The sequence below is a fragment of the Phyllostomus discolor genome, chromosome 1, assembly GCF_004126475.2.
Source record: "Phyllostomus discolor isolate MPI-MPIP mPhyDis1 chromosome 1, mPhyDis1.pri.v3, whole genome shotgun sequence".
Taxonomy (NCBI): Eukaryota; Metazoa; Chordata; class Mammalia; order Chiroptera; family Phyllostomidae; genus Phyllostomus; species Phyllostomus discolor.
The window spans coordinates 68,952,347-68,975,364 of record NC_040903.2 but is presented as its reverse complement, the minus strand read 5'-3'; positions in this window follow the sequence as shown (position 1 = coordinate 68,975,364).

Genomic DNA, 23,018 nt, shown 5'->3' with positions numbered 1-23,018 from the left:
TCATAATTACATTACCTAAGATTAAAGATAAGGAGATAATCCTAGAAGCATCAAGAGATAAGGAGGCAGTTACCTACAAAGGAGTTCCCATCAGACTGTCAGCTGATTTCTCAGAGGAGACCTTGCAGGCAAGAAGAGGCTGGAGAGAAGTATTCTAAGTCATGAAAGGCAAAGACCTACATCCCAGATTGCTCTATCCAGCAAAGCTTTCATTTAGAATGGAAGGGCAGATAAAGTGCTTCTCAGATAAGGTCAAGTTAAAGGAGTTGATCATCACCAAGCCCTTGTTATGAAATGTTAAAGGGACTTATCTAATAAAAAAAGATTAAAAAAACATGTACAGTAAAATGACAGCAAACTCACAATTATTAACAACAACATCTAAAGCAAAAACAAACTAAGCGAACAACTAGAACAGGAACAGAAGCACAGAAATGGAGATCACATGCAGGGTTAGCAACAGGGAAGTGGGAGGAGGAGAGAGGGGGAAAAGGTACAGAGAATAAGTAGCATATATGGTAGGTAGAAAATAGACAGGGGGAGGGTAAGAATAGTATGGGAAATGTAGAAGCTAAAGAACTTATAATTATGACACATAGACATGAACTAAAGAGCGGGAATGTGGGTGGGAGAGGGTGTGCAGGGTAGAGGTGAGTGAGGGGGTGAAATGGGACAACTGTAATAGCATAATCAATAAAATATATTTTAAAAATATTTCACATGAGTTAAAATTTGCCCTTGCTAAACAAAAATATTATACATGCCAGTTGACACAGTCTCACTGGTTTAAATTTAATCACTAATTAAAAAGTTCAGGAGGTCACACAGAATGACACAGTTGTGTTTCTCTGCCTTTGTGATCAACAGCAATCATTGTTTATTTGAGGGTACAAAAGCAATATAGGAATATATCATCCTAGAGGGGTTGGAATCAGTCTAAAGTGAGCCAGAATGATTCCTAATTATTACAAGTTTACTCTGGAAACAAAGGCATGTAGCCCTAAGTACACAAGTGTTGAATGCTGACTATGCCTGGGAGTTCTCCACATTACCTTTCATGTGTAAAACCATATTTACTATCAATGAACTACTCAGTTGGAAGTTGCATTGTTAAAACACAACTATAACCATAGCAATTGCTTAGAAGTTATATCAACAAAAGATTTTTCTCTGGGAGGTACATTTTGTCATTGACATTGTTCAGAGTGGCCATTACATGGTGATAATAAATAACAGGTGCAATATTCATCCACTTAGTATTGTATTTTAAAGTCTATAGACAATGTACCCATCATTGCTAGTGCCCAAGGCCAATGGCCCCCACTGCATCATTCTATCTATGTATCATCATGTGAGAGATGATGACAGGTGGATAGAAGCCAACCAAAAAGCAGCTTTGAAAGAATTTGTGTTTGTTGTGCCAAGACATCAATTATCATGACAGACAGAGAAGAGGGATCTTTCCACCTCACTCCATATTCTCTTTGGAAAAGTTTAGCTAATGCTTCCCAGTCTGCAGAAGTCTCTAAAGCCTTTCCCCACAACACCAGGATCCATCCAGGGTATGACAGAGACAAGTGTTAAGAGAACAGAGTGAAACAAATCCCAACTCATTGCACTCAGGATCCAGCCACACAGCACTTTTCTGCAACCTGGTAATTTGGCTAATTTGTCACTTTCTTTCCCAGCTTGGGATTTTTTCCTGCCACCTTTTCTTAGACAAGGCCTTGCTTAAATGTAGTCCTTGACTCTACTTGCAGGGACATGTGATTCTGGAAACTGTACAGGAGCACAGAGGCCCTCACTCTTTAGAAACAATGCAGACAAAGGTCACATTTCCCAGCCCCAGAGCCTACAGTGATGTTAACACTGCACACTACAGTGTGTGCATACAACACAGCATTCCCATGTATCTGTAGCAGCTCCCCGGTGGAGCCTCCTTAGAGAATTTTCGTGTGACAATGAGGGACCAAAGAAATATGTTCTGTGTTAGGGAAAAGCAAAAGGACAGGAGCAGGACACAGGGGCACCCCAAACAATGAGAGGTAAATGACCTTTTATAGTGGCCAGTGCAGGGAGAGAAGTGAACATGGACAATTGAAAAAACTGTCCATTGCTGGGTGTCTCTATATCTGAAAAAAAGATGTGTATTCTCCTTTTCTACCAAGGGGAGTGCAAAGACTTCATGATATAACTACAGAGGCTGTGACGTCACCACTCTGACTCGTGCCACCATTTACCAGCCAGGTAACCTTAGACGGGGAGCTTAATGGTTTTTGAATCTTAATTTCAACACCTGTTTTTAAGAAGATGAAATTAAATGAAAAAAACGTAGTGCCCAGTACTATGAAATTATTCAAAATATGTTAGTTTACTTTTACTAATGTGAAGTAGGTCATATAGAATAATTCATTTTATGCATTAGTAGATTATGAGAATTGGTTATGAACATTTTAAAAAGCTCTTATTAAGGCAAGTCTTTTTAAACACTTGTAAAAACAGAATAGTACAATGAATGTTCATGTACCCATCACTCAGTTCCAACAATTATCATCTCCTAAGTTTGTTTCATCTACAGTTTAACCTCTTCCCTCTTCTGCATTATTCTGAAACAAATGATCTCAGACATCCTATCATTTAATGCATATCTATTTTAATATATCTCTTAAAATAGTTTTTATAGAAGTCATAAAACCCTTATTATGCCTTATTTCTTTATGTCATCAAAAATCCAATTGGTGTTCAAATTTTTCATTGTCTTCCATGTCATAAATGCTTGGGGGTTGTTTTATTACAATTTGTTGAAGTCAGTCTCCAAATGAGTTTCTCACACTGTGATTGAGGAGCTGTCTCCTAAATCTGTCCCTAGAATTTATAGTCCCATCCTCACCCACATCTTTTATTTTCACTTGCATTATTTTGTTGCAGAAATTAGGTGATTTGTCCTGTATTTTCCCATAGTCTGCATTTTGCTGATACATTCCCCTATGTCTTTAATGTGTTCCTCTGTTTCTGCAGGTCTTGTAAATAAAGGTGGCATTTTTAAATGATGTTTATAAAATCACTGTCAAGGAGAGTTCAGGAAAAAGAAAAATTTATGTTTATCACACAGGCAAAGACATAGTCCTGACTGGATGTTCAGTGATGATTAAGTCATATATCTTACTCTCATGGGTAACTATTGACAGATTTACATACAACACAATGAAGAAGTTTAGAACTAAGTCAACTTGTAGGTAGCAAATTTTTTAAAAGGTGATCATACCTTTAGGACCTGTTTTTACTACCTAAATAAGTTGAAAAGAGTATAAATTATACCACCTGATTTTTTTCTTAATTACAATGAGGTATATTCACAAAATTGTGTTCTTTTCTGAAGGTTTCAGGGAGATGAGCAGCAAGGACGTTGAGCTGGGCTAAGTGAAGTCAGTGGTACCCAAAACAAAATGTGATGCCATCTCCTCAATAGCTGTTCCACTGAAAAGCTATTGCAAGAATATTATCACCTGTCAGGCTGTGGCACCAACCTGTGGATGCTCAGCTTTCCAGCCTGGATGATGCAAGTTTCTGTCATGACCAAGGCAGTACTGGTATATAATTGTAGCACAAGGAAGGGGGGACAGGAGAGAGAGAGGGAGAAAGGGAGGGAGAGAGGGAGAGAAAGAATGGAAGAAAGAAGGCAGGAAGAGAGACATCCTGGGTGTGTTAGTCAGGATTCTCCAGAGAATAGAAGAAAAAAGATGTGGCTAGATTAGAGAGAAAGAATAAGAAATTGAATCATGTAACTATTGTTACATACTGGGGTGCTAGAACAGAGGCCTAAAGAAATGATGTGGGATGAAGCAAAGGAGTAGGCTAAGCTGACCCAAAATGCATAATGTCTAGCCCTGGCTGGGTAGCTCATTTGGTTAGAGCATCCTTCCAATACCCAAAGGTTGTGGGTTCAATCCCTGGTCAAGACACATACAAGAATGAACCAGTGAATGCATAAATAAGTGGAACAACAGATCAATCTCTCGCTTCCTCCTCTTCTTCCTCCTCCTCCCCCCTCCCTACCCCTTCCTCTCTAAAGTCAATTAAAAATGTATAATGTCTCAAATGTAACACACGTATGCTTTTTGTTTATAAACCTTATCAAAGCAAGTGCTTTTTGTTCATAGCTTCTCTGAGAGGTAATTCAGGGACCCAAAATCCTTCCGTCTTGTGGCTCTGCCATCCTCTGGAGCCTCATTTCCATTCCAATCAGCCAGCAGCAGGGAAAACAGATCATGAAGTGCACTGTGTCTTACAAGCCCAGAGGCTTCTGTTCCTACTCCCTTGCCTGAAACACACTATAAACACTTACTTCAATTTTCTTTATTTCTAAATTTTAATCAAGAACTTTTTGTATGGATACATCTATGTGATATTTCAATTAATAAAATTTTAAATATTAAACCACCAATGCACAGTGAAATATTGCTATATTGTACCATTTGTTCACATTTTTATTAGAATTTTTACTTCCCTACTTATAAAGGAAACCAATCTATACTTTGATTTTCCTCCTCTTCCTTCTCAACCTCCTCCTTGTGCTCCTCCTTTTTTGTGTTAGGTTTCTGCTAGGTTTGAAAATGAGTGTATTGTTTACACAATATATAACATGTATTACTCTTACAAGATTATAGTGGTCCATAAATTCTTACAGACATTCAACTGGATTTTTTAAAAAGAGATAATGAGTAAATAGTTGTTTAAAAAACAAAACAGAATATTTGTGATTTACAAGCCCATTCATATACTTGATTTTATCAACACGTGTGGGACCAGCCATTAGGAGAACAATTCTAGTCTCTCCTCTGTTCTGGGGCATATGGCAAATCCACATTAGCTTGAACTTCCTTTTTATCCATAAAGAAAGATAGATGTGATATCTAAAATTCCTTTTAAGAGTCCAAGGTTTTTTCCAAATTCCATAGATGACTTCTTCAGCTCAGAAGCCAAGAACACTTGAAAACCAAGATTTGTTATTGTTCGTCTGAATTCTTACCTGACAGGAAGCTAAGTGTGAAAAAATCACAAGTATGTTAGGTTTATATAAATAATATAATTAACACACTTCTCTGTCCCTCTCTCCCACAAGGAAGTAGAGAAAGCAAAGTGACAATCCAGTCATGAAACTACCTCATGCGGATCTTGTGAAACCGATCAGTCATTACCATTTATCAGAGCAGAGAGCAAAGACAAGTGACCCTCAGAGCAGCTCTTTGCACTGGAGTAATGTGATTTTTCACTTCCTAGCATTGAATCATAATAAAAGGACCAATATGCACTGTGGCTGCCCTTATTTGCAGTGTGAACCGATAGAGTGAACAGTAAATCAGAACACTCTTTCTTCTGTGGCTCGCCCTCATTACTCATTATAATTCCCACAGAACACCTTTGAGCAGAGCTGCTCTTTAAGGCAGATTCCATGCCACCTGGGGCAGGCGATCACTCACAGATTAATCGTACTTTTCAAAAAAATTAAAACTCAACCAAAAAGAGAACTTTCTTTAATCTATTACTTATTACATTAAATAAGCTATCTGAAAATCCAGGTTAGCATAATTTTGTTTCATTAAGAATTCTTCACTTTAAAAAATGGTATATTTCCCTAATGTACTTAAAATGTCAATTTCCACTCACCCCAAAAAATGTGGTCAACATTCAATATTTTTTAATGGTGTATCTCAAATGATCAAAGTGTATGCATTGACCATTACCCACAAGTAAAGGTGAAGGAAAATAATCTTTATCAAGTCCCTTAAGCATCTAAGACCCACGCTAGATGTCTTACGTATGTGCTAGATGACTTACGTATGTGTCTTACGTATGTGAATAAATCTTTATCTTGCAATCCAGGTGTGGGTGAACCATCACATTACTTTATTGCTTTAAATCAAAGTCAACTCCAAGTCACCATTCCACTGAGATAGTGAAAAGTCCAATTAGGATACTTCATCCAGATCAACACTTCTCCAAAGTTATAAAAAGTCACATGGGGCAAAACATTCACCTCCTGTTTAAACTCATATGACCCATTGAAGTCTGGCAGCCTGTGGCTTCCATGGCAAACCTGAACAGAAGAATCTGCAACAACATGGTTGCTTCAGTTGCAAGGGCCCAGCCTCCATGGTGCACCACACAGCCATTCTTCTCAGTGGTCTTCCCACCTTTTGGATGTTGCGAGAGAGAACAGTAGTCTCCCTATTCACAGGACCTACAAATTCATGTCCTCTTGCTAATCCTAAATAATTACCCTTCTCTCAATAGCAAGAGCTTCTCTCTACCACCTATGGCATAATACCCTCAAGAAAACAAGGCTTCCAGAACTCAAATCCAGAAATGAATCTGGAAGGGATCCAGAACTCAAGTCCAGGAAGAAATCATATCTAATAGCCAGAACTTTCAACTTCCACTTTGCATCACAAGACTGGTTTGCTGATGTGTATACTTCTGGGTGGCAGTTAATAATATAATAATATTGTAAAAGAGCATAAGATGTGATGCTTAGTTTCCTTCCAGTGTCAGAGCTGTCCTGACCCTGAACCCAGAAATGACACTGGAGTTTGGGCTGCCTGTCACTACCAAACCCAATAAGCAATGACAACGATTGAATCTTTATGGGTGCTTTATTCAGATGACTGGTGAGCTAAGAAGATGGCAGCTTCATACCCTAACAGACCATCTTAAATTCCATTTTAAAGTAGCCCTTTTTATAAGGAGAATGAAGTGTAGGTAAGGGGTTAGGAATTCAGGGAAAAGTGAATTGGATTAAAAAAAAAAAAAACAACCAGCATTCTCACCCTGGGCAATGGTCTTAAGCTGTGCTTCGGGTGGTAGCCTTTAGCTGTGTCCTGGGTGGTGGTCATCTCACCCTGGAGCACAATGGCTCAGATATCATCTTGAGTTGCTTGCGGTCCTCCTGAGGAACAAAGGTGGAACTGCTTATGGTGGAGGAGTCAGGGCAGGTCATACCTTCAGTTCCTGGAACAAAGCTTTCACATGCATTGATTACTAAGCTTATTAGCTATTACTTAACCTAAAATTTTCCAACTCTTAAGTCCCCTATCAGTCCCAGGAGAATATTGGGGAATTCCCTTCTGGAAATGTCATTTCAAATTAGCACATACTAGTATACATTTCATATGGACAGAGAAAGCAGCACTGGATAAGACTTCACTGCTAAGACTGATCTTGTAAGCCCAGCATGTCTCTACAATCTACTGCTTATTCAGTAAACACAAATATTTATTGAACACCTATTGTATGCCAGTCACTATGTCAAATGATGGGTGAAGTAGGGTGAATAAGATACAGCATCACCTTTGAGGAATTCAGAGTCTTGAAGACACAGACAGATTCATTGTATAGTTTGCACGGAGGTCCCTCAAAAAATTCAAAAAGAGAGTTTGGCCAAGATGGAGGCATAGGTAGATACACTTCGCCTCCTCACACAACCAAAAGAAGGACAACAAATTTAAAAACTAAAAACAACCAGAACTGACAGAAAATCAAATTGTATGGAAGTCCAACAACCAAAGAGCTAAAGAAGAAATATTCATCCAGACTAATAGGAGGGGTGGAGACTGGCAGCCAGGATCAAAAGGATGCACAACAAGGCAGACAAGGCAGACCCACATTTGTGTGTGGATAAAGTGGGAGGAACAACTAGGGAGAGAGACAGATCACACAACCCAGGGTCCAGCATGGGGAAATAAAGCCCTCAAATCCTCTAGCTGTAAAAATCTGTGGGGATTGTGGCAATGGGAGAAACTTCCAGACACACAGGAGAGTTTGTTTAGAAAGACACACAGGGTCCTAAAATGTACACAAACTCACCCACCCAGGAATCAGCAACAGAAGGGTTCAATTTGCTTGTGGGTAGCAGAGAAAGTGACTGAGAGCCAGCCAAGAGCCAGCCAAGAGCCGAGCAAGCAGCATCGTTCCCTCTCAGACCCCTTCCCCACATACAGAGCCACAATGCAGTGATGTGGATTGCCCCACCCTGGTGAATACCTAAGGCCCTGCCCCTTACTACATAAGAACTGCACTACAACAAAAGAAATATGGCCCAAATGAAAGAACAGATCAAAGCTCCAAAAATAAAACTAAGGGATGGAAAGATAGCCAACCTGTCAGATGCAGAATTCAAAACACTGGTAATCAGGATGCTCACAGAAATGGTTGAGTATGGTTGCAAAATGGAGGAAAAAGTAAAGGCTATGCAAAGTAAAATTAAGAGAAATGTACAGGGAACCAACAGTGAAGGGAAGGAAATCAGGACTCAAATCAATGATTTGGAACAAAAGAAAGGAATAAACATCCAACTGGAACATAATGAAGAAACAAAAATTCAAAAACATGAGGAGAGGCTTAGGAACCTCCAGGACAAGTTTAAACATTCCAACATCCAAATGATATGGGTACCAGAAGAAGAAGAGGAAGAACAAGAAATTGAGAACTTATGTGAAAAAATAATGAAAGAAAACTTCCCCAATCTGGTAAAGGAAATAGAATTCCAGGAAATCCAGGAAGCCCAGAGAGTCCCAAACAAGTTGGACCCAAGGAAGCACACATCAAGACACATCATAATTACATTACCTAAGGTTAAAGATAAGGAGAGAATCTTAAAAGCAGCAAGAGAAAAGGAGACAGTTACCTAGAAGGAGTTCCCATAAGACTATCAGATGATTTCTCAAAAGAAATCTTACAGGCAAGAAAGGCCCGAAAGAAGTATTCCAAGTCATGAAAGGCAAGGACCTACATCCAAGATTACTCTATCCAGCAAAGCTATCATTTAGAATGGAAGGGCAGATAAAGCACTTCCCAGATAAGGTAAAGTCAAAGGAGTTCACCATTATCAAGCCCTTAGTATATGAAATGTTAAAGGGACTTACTAAGAAAAAGAAGATGATCAAAACTATGAACAGTAAAATGACAACAAACTCACAACTATCAACAACTGAACCCAATAAAACAAAAACAAAAGCAAACTTAACAAAGAAGTAAAGCAGGAACAGAATCACAGAAATGGAGATCACATGGAGGGTTATCAGTGGGGAGGAGGAGGCAGAGAATGGGGGAAAGGGTACAGAGAATAAGAAGCATAAATGGTAGGTACAAAATAGACAGGAGGAGGTTAAGAATAGTACAGGAAATGGAGAAGCCAAAGAATTTATATGTATGACCCATGGACATGAACCAAGGGGAGTGGGGAGAATGCCTGTGGGAGAGGGGGTGCAGGGCAGAGGGGAAAAAGAGAAAGAAAAAAATGGGATAACTGTAATAGCATAATCGATAAAATGTACTTAAAAAATAAAAATATACTTAAATTTTTTTAAATCATCTCTTTGCCTCAGGCTCCTATATACGAGGTATGGGGGTCCTTTTTATAGATTAAATTGCTGTCAAAGAGTTTCCAACAATACTTGCAGAAATCAGTCTATAGTGGGTACAAATCTCAGCCCATAAACTAAGACAAACTAAACACATACCGACTTCCAGGTCCAGATGTGTAAACAGCTTGGAAGTCATCACCCATTTTCCCATCAATGAAAAGGCTGAACAAACTGAAGATCAACTTCAGCTCTTGTTAGATCCATCAGAAAACAGATCTCAAGGCAATCTACAGCCTCAAAACTGGAGGGACAGGCAGGCAAATACAGAGAATCATAGGTTATCAGGAGCAGAAGGTGACACTGGAGCCATTACCTGCAGGAAAACTACTGTTTTCCTGTGTAACTGATGAGTTGCTGGAGGTTCACTGTGGACAAGCTTGAGAATTACCCATCTAAGAAGACCCAGTGTTGGGGGTCTGGGTCCTCACATTTTTTGTGAGTTTTACTGCCAGAAATCCTGCCAGGTTCTCACAGTAAAGGCCAGAGAAAAATCCCCTCTTGTTGCCAGGAAGGGAAAACATTCTGTTCTCCTTAAAAGGCCTGCCCTCAACAGGAACTATTCACCAGAATCTAACCAGCTGGGCCTTTAGGAAAGTTTACCTGACCTGGGGGAAGAGAAATATCGGATTCGGACTCACTGAAAGACTGAGAGCTAACAAACAGTAGGACTATGGATGCTTCCCCTCCCCACACCTCACCACCTCATCAATAGGATTCCTGTGTAATAATGGGATTACAACTGAAAAAAAAATCTCTGCAAGCCCCAGTCTCCATTTAAGAAGTCTCTAGGAAAATTTAAGATCACAGGGGAGACAAAAACTAAAAAACTGAAGGAAATTTTGGACTCTGACACCACAGCTATAGCAAAGTGTAAATACAGAATACCTTCTAGCCAGATAAGCCTAAAACCTCACACCAGTCTTATCTACCACAGTTCCTTTTCCCTGAGACAGCATATGTGACTTCAACAGAGAATTAAGAGGCATGATGGAAGGAAAACATCACAGCTTGAAGAGACAAAGCCCATTATCAGAAGCAGAGATAGCGTAGAGATTTTGGAATTATCTGTAATTTAAAATAACTAGGATTATTATGCTAAGGGAATACTAACAAACTTCCAGAACAGAAAGCACCAGGTCCACATAGTTTCACTGATGAATTTTACCAAACTTGTAAGGAGCTAATCAGACCAATTATCTACTATCTGTCCAACAAAACAGAAGCAGAAGAATACTTTCTAACCCATTCTATCAATATTCCCCTAGTAGCAAAACCAAAGACATTCTGAGAAAAGAAGTGTATAGACCAATATCTCTTATGGACATAAATGCAAAATTCCTTAACAAAATAATATCAAATTGCATCCAACAATGTACAAAAAGAATGTTATACCACAACCAAGTGGAATTCATGCCAGGTATGCAAGGCTGGTTCAACATTCAAAAATCAATTCATACATTCTATCTCATCAAGAGGCTAAAAAAATATATAAGTAGATATATCTTTATATAGCTTATAATCTTATACATAAATATCTTATACAGGCATACCTCACTTTATTGTACTTCACAGATATTGCATTTTTGACAAATTGAAAGTCTGTGGCAACTCTGCATCCAGCAAATCTATCGGTGCCATTTTTCCAACAGGCTCAGATGATGCATTTCTTTTAGCAACAGAATATTCTTAATTAAGGCATGTATTTTTTTAGACATACTACTATTGCACACTTAATAGACTCTAGTGTAAACACAGCTCTTATTGGCTCTGAGAAACCAAAAACTTCATGTGACTTGCTTTACTGCAATATTTGATTTATTAGGATGGAACTAAACCTGCAATAACTCTGAGGTATATGTTTATATTTTATTATTACATATGTTTCATATATTTTTTAATATTATAAATTATAATGTGTATACTTTAATATTATACATACCATGTTGTTTGATATATACATATTGTGATGTGTCTATTTCAATATTATATATTTTAACATATATATATTTCATATATATTATAATAAACATCTGTCACCACAGAAGAAAAATACCCAATAATTCTGTCTGGTAGAGGGAAGGAAGGCATCATAGGGGAAGTGACATCAGAAGTGGATCTTGAGAGATGAGTAGAATTTCTTTAAGGAAGGTGTTTTAGGTTTAGGAGGCAGCTGAGCAAAGACACCACAGCAGGCAGGTAGCCAGTCAAGTGTGGCTAATGTGTGATGGGGACAGTGTGGACAAACTATGGAATTCTTTGTCTCCCATATCTGTCCATTCTATCCACCTGCAAAGCCCAGATTCCTCCAAGAAACATTTCTAAATAACCTTTCCTGTTACACACACCACATCCTGCCGGGGCCACACACAAAGACCAAGTAATCTTTATAAACCCAACATCACCAGCACAACCCCTCCCTCACAGAAGGGCCTTCATATGTCAAGGCCAACTGACTCTAGCTCCATTTATGCAATGGTAAACATCACTGGTGTTTATTTGTCAAACAGCTGGAAATTCAACTCACCTCTTCCTGCCCCTGTAGGTAGTTAATGGTTAGTTTCTAATTGCTGCCTCATGCTGTGTGGTGGGAGGCTTTGCGTGACTCAGGGCTTCACTGGCATTCCAGGAGGTCACTGGAGAGACACTGCCCTGGAACGTGACACACAGACACCCCAGGCGCACAGGATGCTCTCCCTGCAAAGTGCTCAGACAGCGTCCAGGTTTCTGAAAAAGAAAAGAAAGGAAACAAGATACTTGCTTATTCAAATGAATTTATAACAGCGATTTTCAACCTGTGAGCTGCAAGAATTTTTACAACATGCAGTACCTGACTGTTTAGTCAGAGGCACTGCCCTCTACTCCTTCAGATGGCCAGATAAAAAAAGGACAACAGGCAATATAACAGTAGCCGCCTGGTGTAAATGAATCAAAATTATACCTGTTATTTTTGTCAGATCAGGAAAAAATATATTTTTTGGTGTGCTGCAGATTTTTTTAATTTAGTTTATGTGTGCCATGAGAAGAAATAGGTTGAAAATCTTGGTTTATAGTATGATGAAGAGGAAAAAGTGAAATCCGCTCAGCCCACTTCTCTAAGAATAGCTACCCAAACCCTGGACCAGCTACACAGGAAAGACCATTCCAGTCCTTCCTAATGTCTAACAATATGCACATGCATGTTAACATGTTTGACCATTAATGTTCATAAGATAACATTATCATGTTAAGCAAGTATTACCATTTAAAAAAAGAAAGTACTTAGTTATTTTAAATGTTTGCCTACACATGAATACCAAATTTAAATATGCATGAATGTGGACTATATAATGGTACTGCTTCATTTAAAGGATAAAGCATTTTACAATAAAAGCAATAAAAAGTTACTAGTTATTGCATTATTATGATCTTAGGTAGATTCATGCTCTACTAATGAACAGTAGTCGCAGCTGCAATTTATTATGCACTTACTGTATAGCAGAGATGGCTGGAAGCTCCATGCATTTCCTCACTGAATTCTCACAACAGCCTTACAGCAGCAGCGCTGGGATTACGGTGAGGAGCAGAGATCCGCATTAGGCCAGCCAGTAGGTGACACATGTGGGCCTCAAATCCTGTCTAAGTCTAAGTCTTTGGTTTTAACCACTCCGCCATGCCATCACCTTGAAATGGGTGTTCTACAGTTTTCCATCCACTAAACAAGCATTCATTGAACATCTGTGCACAACACTATGCTAAGTACTAGAGGATACAAATGCATACAAAATGTGGTCTGCCCTCAGCAAGCCTTTGGTCTAGTAGTATCATTTTTTTACCTTTAAAATTACCATATTTTGCCATGTGTAATGCTCACCCATGTTTTTGGCTCAAACATTCGGGAAAAAAATTTTTCTTTTTAATTTTTTAATTCAATTATTTATTTATTTATATTTAAATACTTGGTTTTTGTATTATAAAGGAAGTTTAGCATTTATTTTTATTTTTTAAATAAAGATTTTATTTATTTACTTTTAGACAGATGGGAAAGAAGTAAAGGAAGGAAAGAGAGGGAGAGAAACATCAATGTGTGGTTGTCTCTTGCATGCCCCTCACCAGGTGGGACCTGGCCTGCAATCCAGGCATGTGCCCCAACTGGGAATTGAACTGGCAACACTGGTTCGCAGGCCGGCGCTCAACCCACTAACCCACACCAGCCAGGGCTCAACCCACTAACTCACACCAGCCAGGGCTCAGCATTTAGTTTTTAATGTATGGATATCATTATCACTTTCTAGAGTTACACTTTTAATGCATAAGCATAAATAAAAGAATTAAAAACATTTATATAGATATGGAATTTAGTACTACCCATGTATAATGCACATCCTTATTTTTCCTTCCAAAATTTGGGTAAAAAGACATGCATCGTACACAGCAAAATACAGTACTATGCATATAGCAGTTTTATTCATAATGGCTAAAAAATAGGAAACAACCGCAAATGTTTTTCAGTAGATAAATAGTTTAAAAAAAACGCTGTGACATACCCATGTCATGGAACACCATTCTTTGATTTAAAAGAAATGAATTGTTAACACACCCAACATCTTGGATGAACCTCAGAGAAATTGCACCTGGTGAAAAAAGTCAACCAAAATGTTACACACTATATAATGCCACTTATGTAACATTCTTGAAATAACAAAACTATAGAGATGGAGGACAGGCTAGTGGTTGCCAGGGATTAAGGATAGGAGGGAGAGGGGGTACGTGGCTGGGAATGGGGTACCATGAGAGAGGCATGAGGTGGTGGAACTGTTCTGTATATTGATTTTGGTGGCAGTTATAAGAATCTACACATGTGACGATATTGCATAGAAGTAATCACACACCCACGAATGCATATAAAACAGGGAAATCTGAATAAGCTCTGTGGGCCCTGTCAGCACCCTGGTGGTGACACTGTATTAGCGTTCTGTCAGGCGCTAGCACTGGGGGGGAGCTGGGGAAGAGCACAAGAGCCTCCTTATGCATTTTTTTTACAAATTCCTTGAATCTATCATTTGTGTTTCAAAAAATTTTTTTACATTATAACTACTAGTCAAGTATCTCCTTTTTGGATACCATGTAATCCCACCAGCAGCTGCAACATCTCTGCTGTTGCCCTGAGGCCACCGCCTGAGAGAACAAAGATCCCGAGGGTCCTTGGCAGCATTCCAATGGAGCTCCTCACAGCTGACAGCTAAGCAAAGTCAGCAGTCAACAGCGGTGCCCTGAGCAGAGTTGCCTTCTTGCTTTTGTTTTTTCAGGGGTTGTTCTTTCTGAAGCATGTGTTTTTTTAATTAAATAGACCTACAAACCAGGTTTGGAGGGTTGCCTGGGTGGAAAGCCCTGGTACCTGGCAATGGGTGACACTAGGAGGGCAACAATGGTAGTGTGGGACCTCACCCCCAGGGTGACCTTTTCCTCCCCTAGTATACTGCCAGTCCTGCAGTTTAGACCCCTTGTCCTGTCATACATCTGGTCATGCGGTTGGGGCCCTCCGCTGACTTTTCCTCCCCCAGCATGTCCCCAGTCATAAAGTAGACCCCCTCAGAGGAGGAACAAAGGATCCAGAGAATAGCCTCCTAGGACTCCTTTGCATGACTATTCCCTAAACATAAAGCCCCCAGGACCATGAGGCTCTGACCCACACCAAATAGCCTCAGAAACAAAGCCTCAGATGTGCTGACCACAGAGAGACAGGTGGTCAAACTAGAGGTAGCATGTAGGTCTCAGCTGTGTTTCAGCTCCCGGCCCAGATCCTTTGATTACCTAGAAGGCTCTCTTTTTATGCATCCTATTTTGTCAAATACAAGACACACGAATCACAAGACACGTATTCAGAGGCATTCAAGCATGAAGAAAAGTATGTTTTAAAATAAATGGAATACTGTAATATTCTATCCGAAGAGCTCCCAATTGAGATAATGTAACCTCTGCATTTATTTGAAGAATAGGATCCTCCTTTACGCCATAAAGAGAATGTTTCAATTATGGTTTAATTCCTCTATTCAGAACACAAGAGCTGGCCCTGGCTGGTGTGGCTCAGTGGATTGAGGCCAGCCTGTGAACCAAAGGGTCACAGATTCTATTCTCAGTCAGGGCATGTGCCTGGGTTGTGGGCCAGGTCCCCAGTAGGGAGCACTCGAGAGGCAACCACATGTTGATGTTTCTCTCCCTCTCTTTCTGCCTCCCTACCCCTCTCTAAAAATAAATAAATAAAATATTTTTTAAAACACGTAAGATCTGAATAAAGGTTGCTTTCTGTGACATAAGATGATGGGGGGGGGTGGAGTATGTGGTTATTTACATTAGCTGGATGAGCTCATGTGAGCCCTCCTGGAGAGACCGAAGCTGGGAAATGATCATATATGAGTGGAGACCAGCTGACTAGAGGTCCATGATTCATGGACAGCTGGTTTCTTCACAAGGGTAGGTCGGGATGGAGTGGGATAAATAGTCAGCTACTTCCTGCCTGTGTGGGACCCCAGGAAGGGCTCGGCTGAGTCATACAGCAGCGATGGAGGTGGCTTTTCTGGAGAAACTGACTTGTGACTCCTTCTCAACATACCTCCTTGGGTGAGTCACAGTCAGCTACGCAGAGAAATCTTCCAGAGCAGTAACATCGCTCTGGTGCCTTTGGCTGAGAAGGGAGTAACTTCCGGAAACCAAGTCAGCCTGTGCCATGACAACAGAGGCCCAGAGAAGAGGAGGGTGTGGCCATGACCACCAGCCACAGGCACCAAGTCCCCAAGGTACAAACTGGTGGATTAGGGAGACCCAGGTAGCAGCCACGGACAGAGCCACCTAATCTCAGATCTCAGAAGGCCTCTAGACATCATGCAGTCTAGGAGTAAACAGAATTCAGGAAGATGTACACTTAATGGGAAAAAAAATTTTGCTTCTGTGAACCAATAACAGATACTTAGCATTTTAACTAGGAATGTGAGCAACATACCATATTAGTAGCATATGTGTCTGCCACCAATAAAAATCATATATTCACCTCACATTATGGTTGTTGCAGGTACTTGGAATATAATTCACCCTTCATCTGACTTGGAATTTTTAGTTGTATTTAGACTTTCCCTACATCTTGCTATGTAACCCATTTTAAAGTGCACGTGTGTACTACTATCAGAAATGTTTATGTTTGGTATTTTGATAACTGCACTTCAGTAAGTGTTCATTCTTTTGTAATCCAGTACACTTTACTCTTTACATTTAAGTGTCATTCTGAGAAGCAGCACAGAGTCCGTCTTAGACCACCAAAGGGGTCCATGGCAGAGAAAAAGGTTAAGGACATCGTATTAGTTTGCTAGGGTTGCCGTGACAAATGACCACAGACCAGGCAGCCTAAACAACAGACATGCACTGTCTCACAGTTCACAGACTTCACAGGCTGGAAGTCCAAAATCAAGGTGTTCAGCAGGGTTGGTTTCTTCTGAGGCCAATCTCCTTGGCCTGCAGACAGCCACCTTCTCCTTGGTTCTGTTCACATGGTCTGCCCACTATGCAGGTCTCTTTGTCCAAATTTCCCCTTTTTGTAAGGGCATCTCAGTCACACAGAATCAGAGCCCATTCTACTGGCCTCAGTTTTACTTTATTGCCTCTGCAAAGACACCATCTCCAAATAAAGTCCATTCTGAGATGTTGGTTTTAGGACTCCAACATATATGTGAGGGGGGCACAATTCAGCCCACAACACATGCATACTGTAGTCCAGTCTCCATGTTTTCCCCGTGAGGCCCCAAGCAATGGAGCGACTGACAGAACGGCTAATGGAACACCGGTTTCCTGGTGCCCCCTTCAGGATTCGAAGAGCATGATACACTGTAGAGGTTCACACAGTTGTAGGTTAAATGGTGGCTGAAACCCCCTGGAAAGTGGGGAGCAATGTCTCCACATGCACATGCTCTCAGAAGCTGAGATGCCCAGTCAGAATGCAAAGCTTTTCACTCAGTGCGCAGCTAGTTCTTAGGCCCCTGGGGGCAAGCAGGGACACTTCCAGCATCATTTTTTACTTTCAGGTGGTCGCTGCTTCCAGTCTCATCTTTAACTTTGACAGAGGTCATGGTCATCTGCACCACACCTGTGAGGGGGCAGTGACGGGGCACAGGGAGTCCACATGTGGTCACCCAGAAATCAACCTCGACTGCACTCACTAGTACAGGACATCTGAACACTTTGGGAGAGTGGGAAATATTTTCTCACCACTCTTTTCTGAGAATCTCTAAGTCCTCTGGCCTGTTACCCAAATCTGAAATCCTGTCTCCCGCACCTGACCCTGTTACCAAGAGAGCTGAAATGAAATCTGTCCGCATAGCAGCTGGCACGCACAAATCTAGGATTTGGAACATGTCCATATTAGAGTTGTCAGGGCCCCAGCAGGCCTGTTTCAATACATTGGGCACAAATCTGATGCATCATTCAGGCTTTAGTTAAGAAACCCAGTACCCTATGTCCTAATGGAGCGATCAGAATGATCACCTGTTACAGATAGCATGACGTCAAGGGAGGGAACAGGGAAACTACTACCTTCAAGTCCAGAAAGGACATCAGGGACATTTTTCATCTTTGAGCAGCCACCCTCCCCATCGGCCATTCGCCGAAGCCAACCAGCCTTGTTATAGCCTGTGTCCCATGAATTCAGGGCACTTTGCCCTTCTCTGTAGCTTGCTGAGTGCACACACAGTGGCAGTTAAGCACATACTCACTGCCTCACGTCTGTCTGCCCTGCTGGATCACAAGCAGTATGAGGGCAGGAGCCATGGTGTATCTTGCCCACTGGTGTATTCCCAGTGCTAAACACAGATTCTCACAGGTGGCGGATGCCGGTCAATATTTCCTCCACAAACAGACAAAAGCCTCTACCACTTCCACACCCACCTCTCTGATAACCTATCACCCTGTTGTAACACTTCCTCCCCTCCAAGGTTGCACAAGTTCATCTAAATTTAAAAATGTAAAAGCATGCCCAAAGTGCGGAAGCAGAAAGCACACTGCCACCTGTCCCATAGACACCCCCCCGCCCACTTCTTTCCCCTACCTCTCCACCCCTAGGCCCTGAGGCTGTTCAGGGTAATAGTGTCCCAACTGCCTTTAATGAACATTCACTTTCCATTAAGGATTGTATGTACACTGCCTCATTCATTCCACACAATGACCTTGTTTGGAGACTCATATGCTAAGGGGTTGAAGATCTTGTTTGAGGTCACAAAGCTACAGGGTATTTGTAGAATAATAAAAATTATATTTGGTCTTCGTCTCCATTCCTGGGACAGAGCTCCTAAAACCCTTGGAAATTCCTGAGTAACAGGACTGTCTTGTTCTTCACTGTCTTGTTGATCAAAAGGAGCCCCTTTTGATCACACCAGATTTGTGCTAATGGTGACACAGGTGGGGCCCCTAGATATCCTCAGAATGGAGCTGGTCCCCAGGAATGCCAGGTGATTAGAGGGTTGGACCTGCAGCTAGGAAGTTGGGAGCGACAGTGTGGAGGGATGAGAGGAGAAATGAGCAAATGTACTCACCCTGACCTCTGAGAAGGGGAGTAGGAGTGTCAATTGAGCTCTATGAAAACTCTTAAACAAGGAGGTTAGATGAGCTTCTGGGTTGGTGAACACGTGGAGGTGGAAGGGCGGTGCCCCCAGAGGGGGCGTGGGAGCCCTGCACCCCTTCCAACAAACCTTGCCCTAGTCATCTCTTCCATCTGGGTGTTCCTGAGATGTGTCCTTGACCATAAACCTGTAATAGCAAGTAAATTGTTTTCTTCCCTGAGTTCTGTGAGTTGTTTTAGCAAATTATCAAATCTGAGGAGACGACTCCCCAACTTTATAGCCAGTGGATCAGAAGAACAGGTGACAACCTGGACTTGCCACTGGTGTCTGAAGTGGGGACATCTTCTGGGACTGAGTCCTTAACCTGTCGGGCCTGCGTTAATCCCAGGCCAATAGTGTCAAAATTGAATTGAATTGAATTGAATTGAACTGAACTGAACTGAACTGAACTGAATTGTTGGACATCAGCTGGTGTCAGAGAATGGACTGGTGTGGGGAAAACCCTTGGATGTTTGATGCCAGAAGTGTTCTGTGGGTAGAAACAGATCAGTATTGCACTTGGGGTGGAGCCTAGATATGGCTGATTCAAACATTATGCTTCATCAGCTGGTTGTGCAACCTTCCTGAAGTGGCTTTATTACTGTCAAAGAATTTCTGAGTTCACAGCCCCTCCCCAAACATTATTATATCATGGTCATATTTGAAGTTTGACTTCTGGCCTCTTGACTTCCAGGCTCCAGCAGACTTCCTTTAGAGTCCTTCAGTGGCTTAAAGGGCTTCCCAGCTGCTACACATGTTCCAGAAAATAAACTAAAAGGCAGAACTTTTTTTCAGTTCTCAATCCTACCTTATCTGAGGTGTCAGAAACAATGCTGACACTTGAGTGCACCGGTACCAAAGGCAGCAGCCACCAGAGATGGTCTGTCTTTTCCCTCAGCTGATTAGCAAGTGACAGAGGAGGTCTCCTCATTTCCTGAAAATACCAGTGTCCCTTCCCCTACCTGGTAAATACTCACTACAATGCCTGCAGTTTAAAAAAAAAAGGTGAGCAAATAAAGAACAGGGATATCTTATCCACACAGCTTAGTTTGGACGTTTTAGCTATTGCATTGCCACTGGTGTTTGCAGAAGAAACAGTTTAAATTCTAAACATGTTTTGTCTTGGCACTTGAAACCAGGTTCCAGATGGTGGAAGTGGATGAATACTAATTACTTGTAGCCAAGGACACCTGAAGACCGCCTTTCAATTTTGTCACAGTTTAAATCATCTGTTCCTAATGCTTCTTGCCCCGACCCACTTTTCAGAAAACAAGTTAATAAGCTGGCAAAATCTATAGTTACAATGAAGTTAACAAGATTTGTTGCCTTCGTTTTTATATTTATTTGACCAATATTTATTGGGTGCTCACTATCCCCAGGCAGGGGACTAGATGCTGTGGAAAGAGTGGTGAGCAAAAACCAGCATGGTTCCTATCCCCTGCTGTGTAAGTCTTGTTAGAGAGCAGGCAGGAAGCAAATAATTACACCAGCAAATGTAAAATCACCACCGGAGTCCTACAGAAGAGAGGCATGTGGTCCAATGAGTGCATTTCACAGGGATTTGAGCTAGTCCAAGGTTGGGAAGTCTCCCCTGAGGACATGACACTAGATGAATCCGGAACTGACTGGGCTAGGAGGGGGACACTTCCATCCAGAAGCAACAGCAAGTGCTAAGACCTTGCAAGGGAAGGGAGCACAGCAAGGACAAGGGAGGCACAGAAAGTCAGTACGACTGGAGGAGTGTGGTCTACGGTGAAGCTGGGGAGGTGAGTAAGGGCCAGGCCACCCAGTTCATGGTGAACTGTGATGGCAGAATTTGTCATTAAGCCCCCAAAACAATAGGAAACCATTGAGGGGCTTTAATCATTGGGATTACACAATCACAAATACAGCTCTAGTTTTACAGAAGAGTAGTAAGTCATATCAGCCACACTGCACTTTTCTCATGGCATGGGAAAAAGAATGACATTATCTCCTCTAGAAATGACAATATTGACACATAAAGAAGGAGAGCAACTTGCCTGAGTCATAACATACTGGAAGCTAAAACACAGGATTCTCATGTTCCCGTGTCTCTCACCATCCATTTTTTTTTAAGTAAATTAAAAATGTGTGAGTAGTCACTTTAGGTGCCCCTCCTCACTTACTGCATTTGACATGCTGACTTATGAAGTTGTCTGGGTATAAATAACTGAGCCAGTGACCAGAAATACAAACCACCTAATGTGTGCCCCTATAAATGGCTAAGCCTTCCTACCTCCCCTCCCCACACACTAAACCTATTTCTCCTCTCATCCCTCCACACTCAGTCACTCCCAACTTCCTAGCGGCAGTGTGCTGCCTCTGGCAAAGGCTGTGTCGCCTGCACTTTCAGCATATCCTCACACCACAGATAAAACAAACCCTTGAGTGTTGAAAAGGACAAGAAAACGTTGTGTGTTACTTTCTAAAACAATTCTAAATCATCCTAGACCACTGAGTCTATAATTCAGCCTTAAATTTATTTAGAGAAAGTCATTTATGTTCTCTCAGTATCTTCATCTGTAAAGGGAAATAATAAGACTTCCACTCCTGATAATGGAGAACAGGTCATTCCAAACAAAGGTCCTCATCAGAACAATTAGTCCAGCTGAAAAAAAATGTGAAAAAACAAACAAATAAACAAAAAACCCCAAACTTCTAATTTGAGCTAAAAACATAGTGAAGAAATGCCATCCGGGGAAGATGAAGGCCTGGGGAGAGGAGCCTGTGCATATGGAGAGCTGCCTTCCTCCTGGAGGTGTTTGCTCATTTGAGAGGGGTTGGCCCAAGGCTGAGCAGTGATTCTGAGAGCCTCACCTGAGGAGGAGGCTGTGCATTGGAGCCCGGGGACAGGCGTAAGAGTGGGACATGGTGAATGGCCCTCACTTTGGATTGGAACCTCACAGGACCACACAATAAAAGTAAGGGTGACCCTGTGGAACTGCTGCTCAGTTTCAAATGAGCTCAATGATTACAGATTATTAGTTCCCTCCAACACCCAGCAGAAAAAAGTGTCAATCTCTGAAAATAGATAGCATCATATGAACTGTTTCTACAAATAATTTTATAAGAATAATGTCCTGCACACAACCCAAACTAACAAGGCACATGAGAACACAAAACAACATGATTGAAAACCTGCAGAAACAATAAACAGTAGAAATAAACTCAGGAGTACAATTAACAAATACAAACTATTAAATGCTTACTATGTCCCAGAAGATAAAAGACAAGACTAAAAATGTCAGTGGAAAAATGGAAATTACCTCTTTAAAAAAAATGAATAGAAATTTTAAAACTGAAAATACGATTACCAAAATTAAGAATTCAATAAATAGGTTTAAGAAAAAATTAGCAAACTAAAAATAGAAGGAAAAAAAAGCATAAAAAGAAAAATACAACAGAGCAGGAAACATAGAGTATACATCGAGATTGTCTAGTATGTATGCATATGAAATTCATGCTGGAGGGGAAATGCAATATTTAAGGAAATAATAACTGATAAGTTTTCCAAAATAATGAAGAATCTTAAATTCAAAAAACCTTAAGAACTCCAGCATGATAAACAAAAAATGAAAGTACCCCTAGGGACATTATAATAAAACCACTGAGAGTTAAAGACAAAGGGAATATCTTGAACACAGCAACAGGGGAAAAAAAAACACATTACCTTAAAAAGACCTGAAATAAAATGACAGTTGACTTCTCAAGAGGCAACAATAGAATGGTATCTTTAAACTGCTATGAGAATTCCATTTACTAAAGCAACAAGAAAAATAAAGTACTGAGGAATAAATTTAACCAAGGATGTGAAAGACCTATGCTCAGAAAACCATAGAACACTGAAGAAAGAAACTGAGGAAGATACAAATAAATATACCTGTTCATGGATTATAATTAACATCATTAAACTGTCCATATTATCCAAGGCAATCTATAGTTTCAATGCAATTCTCAT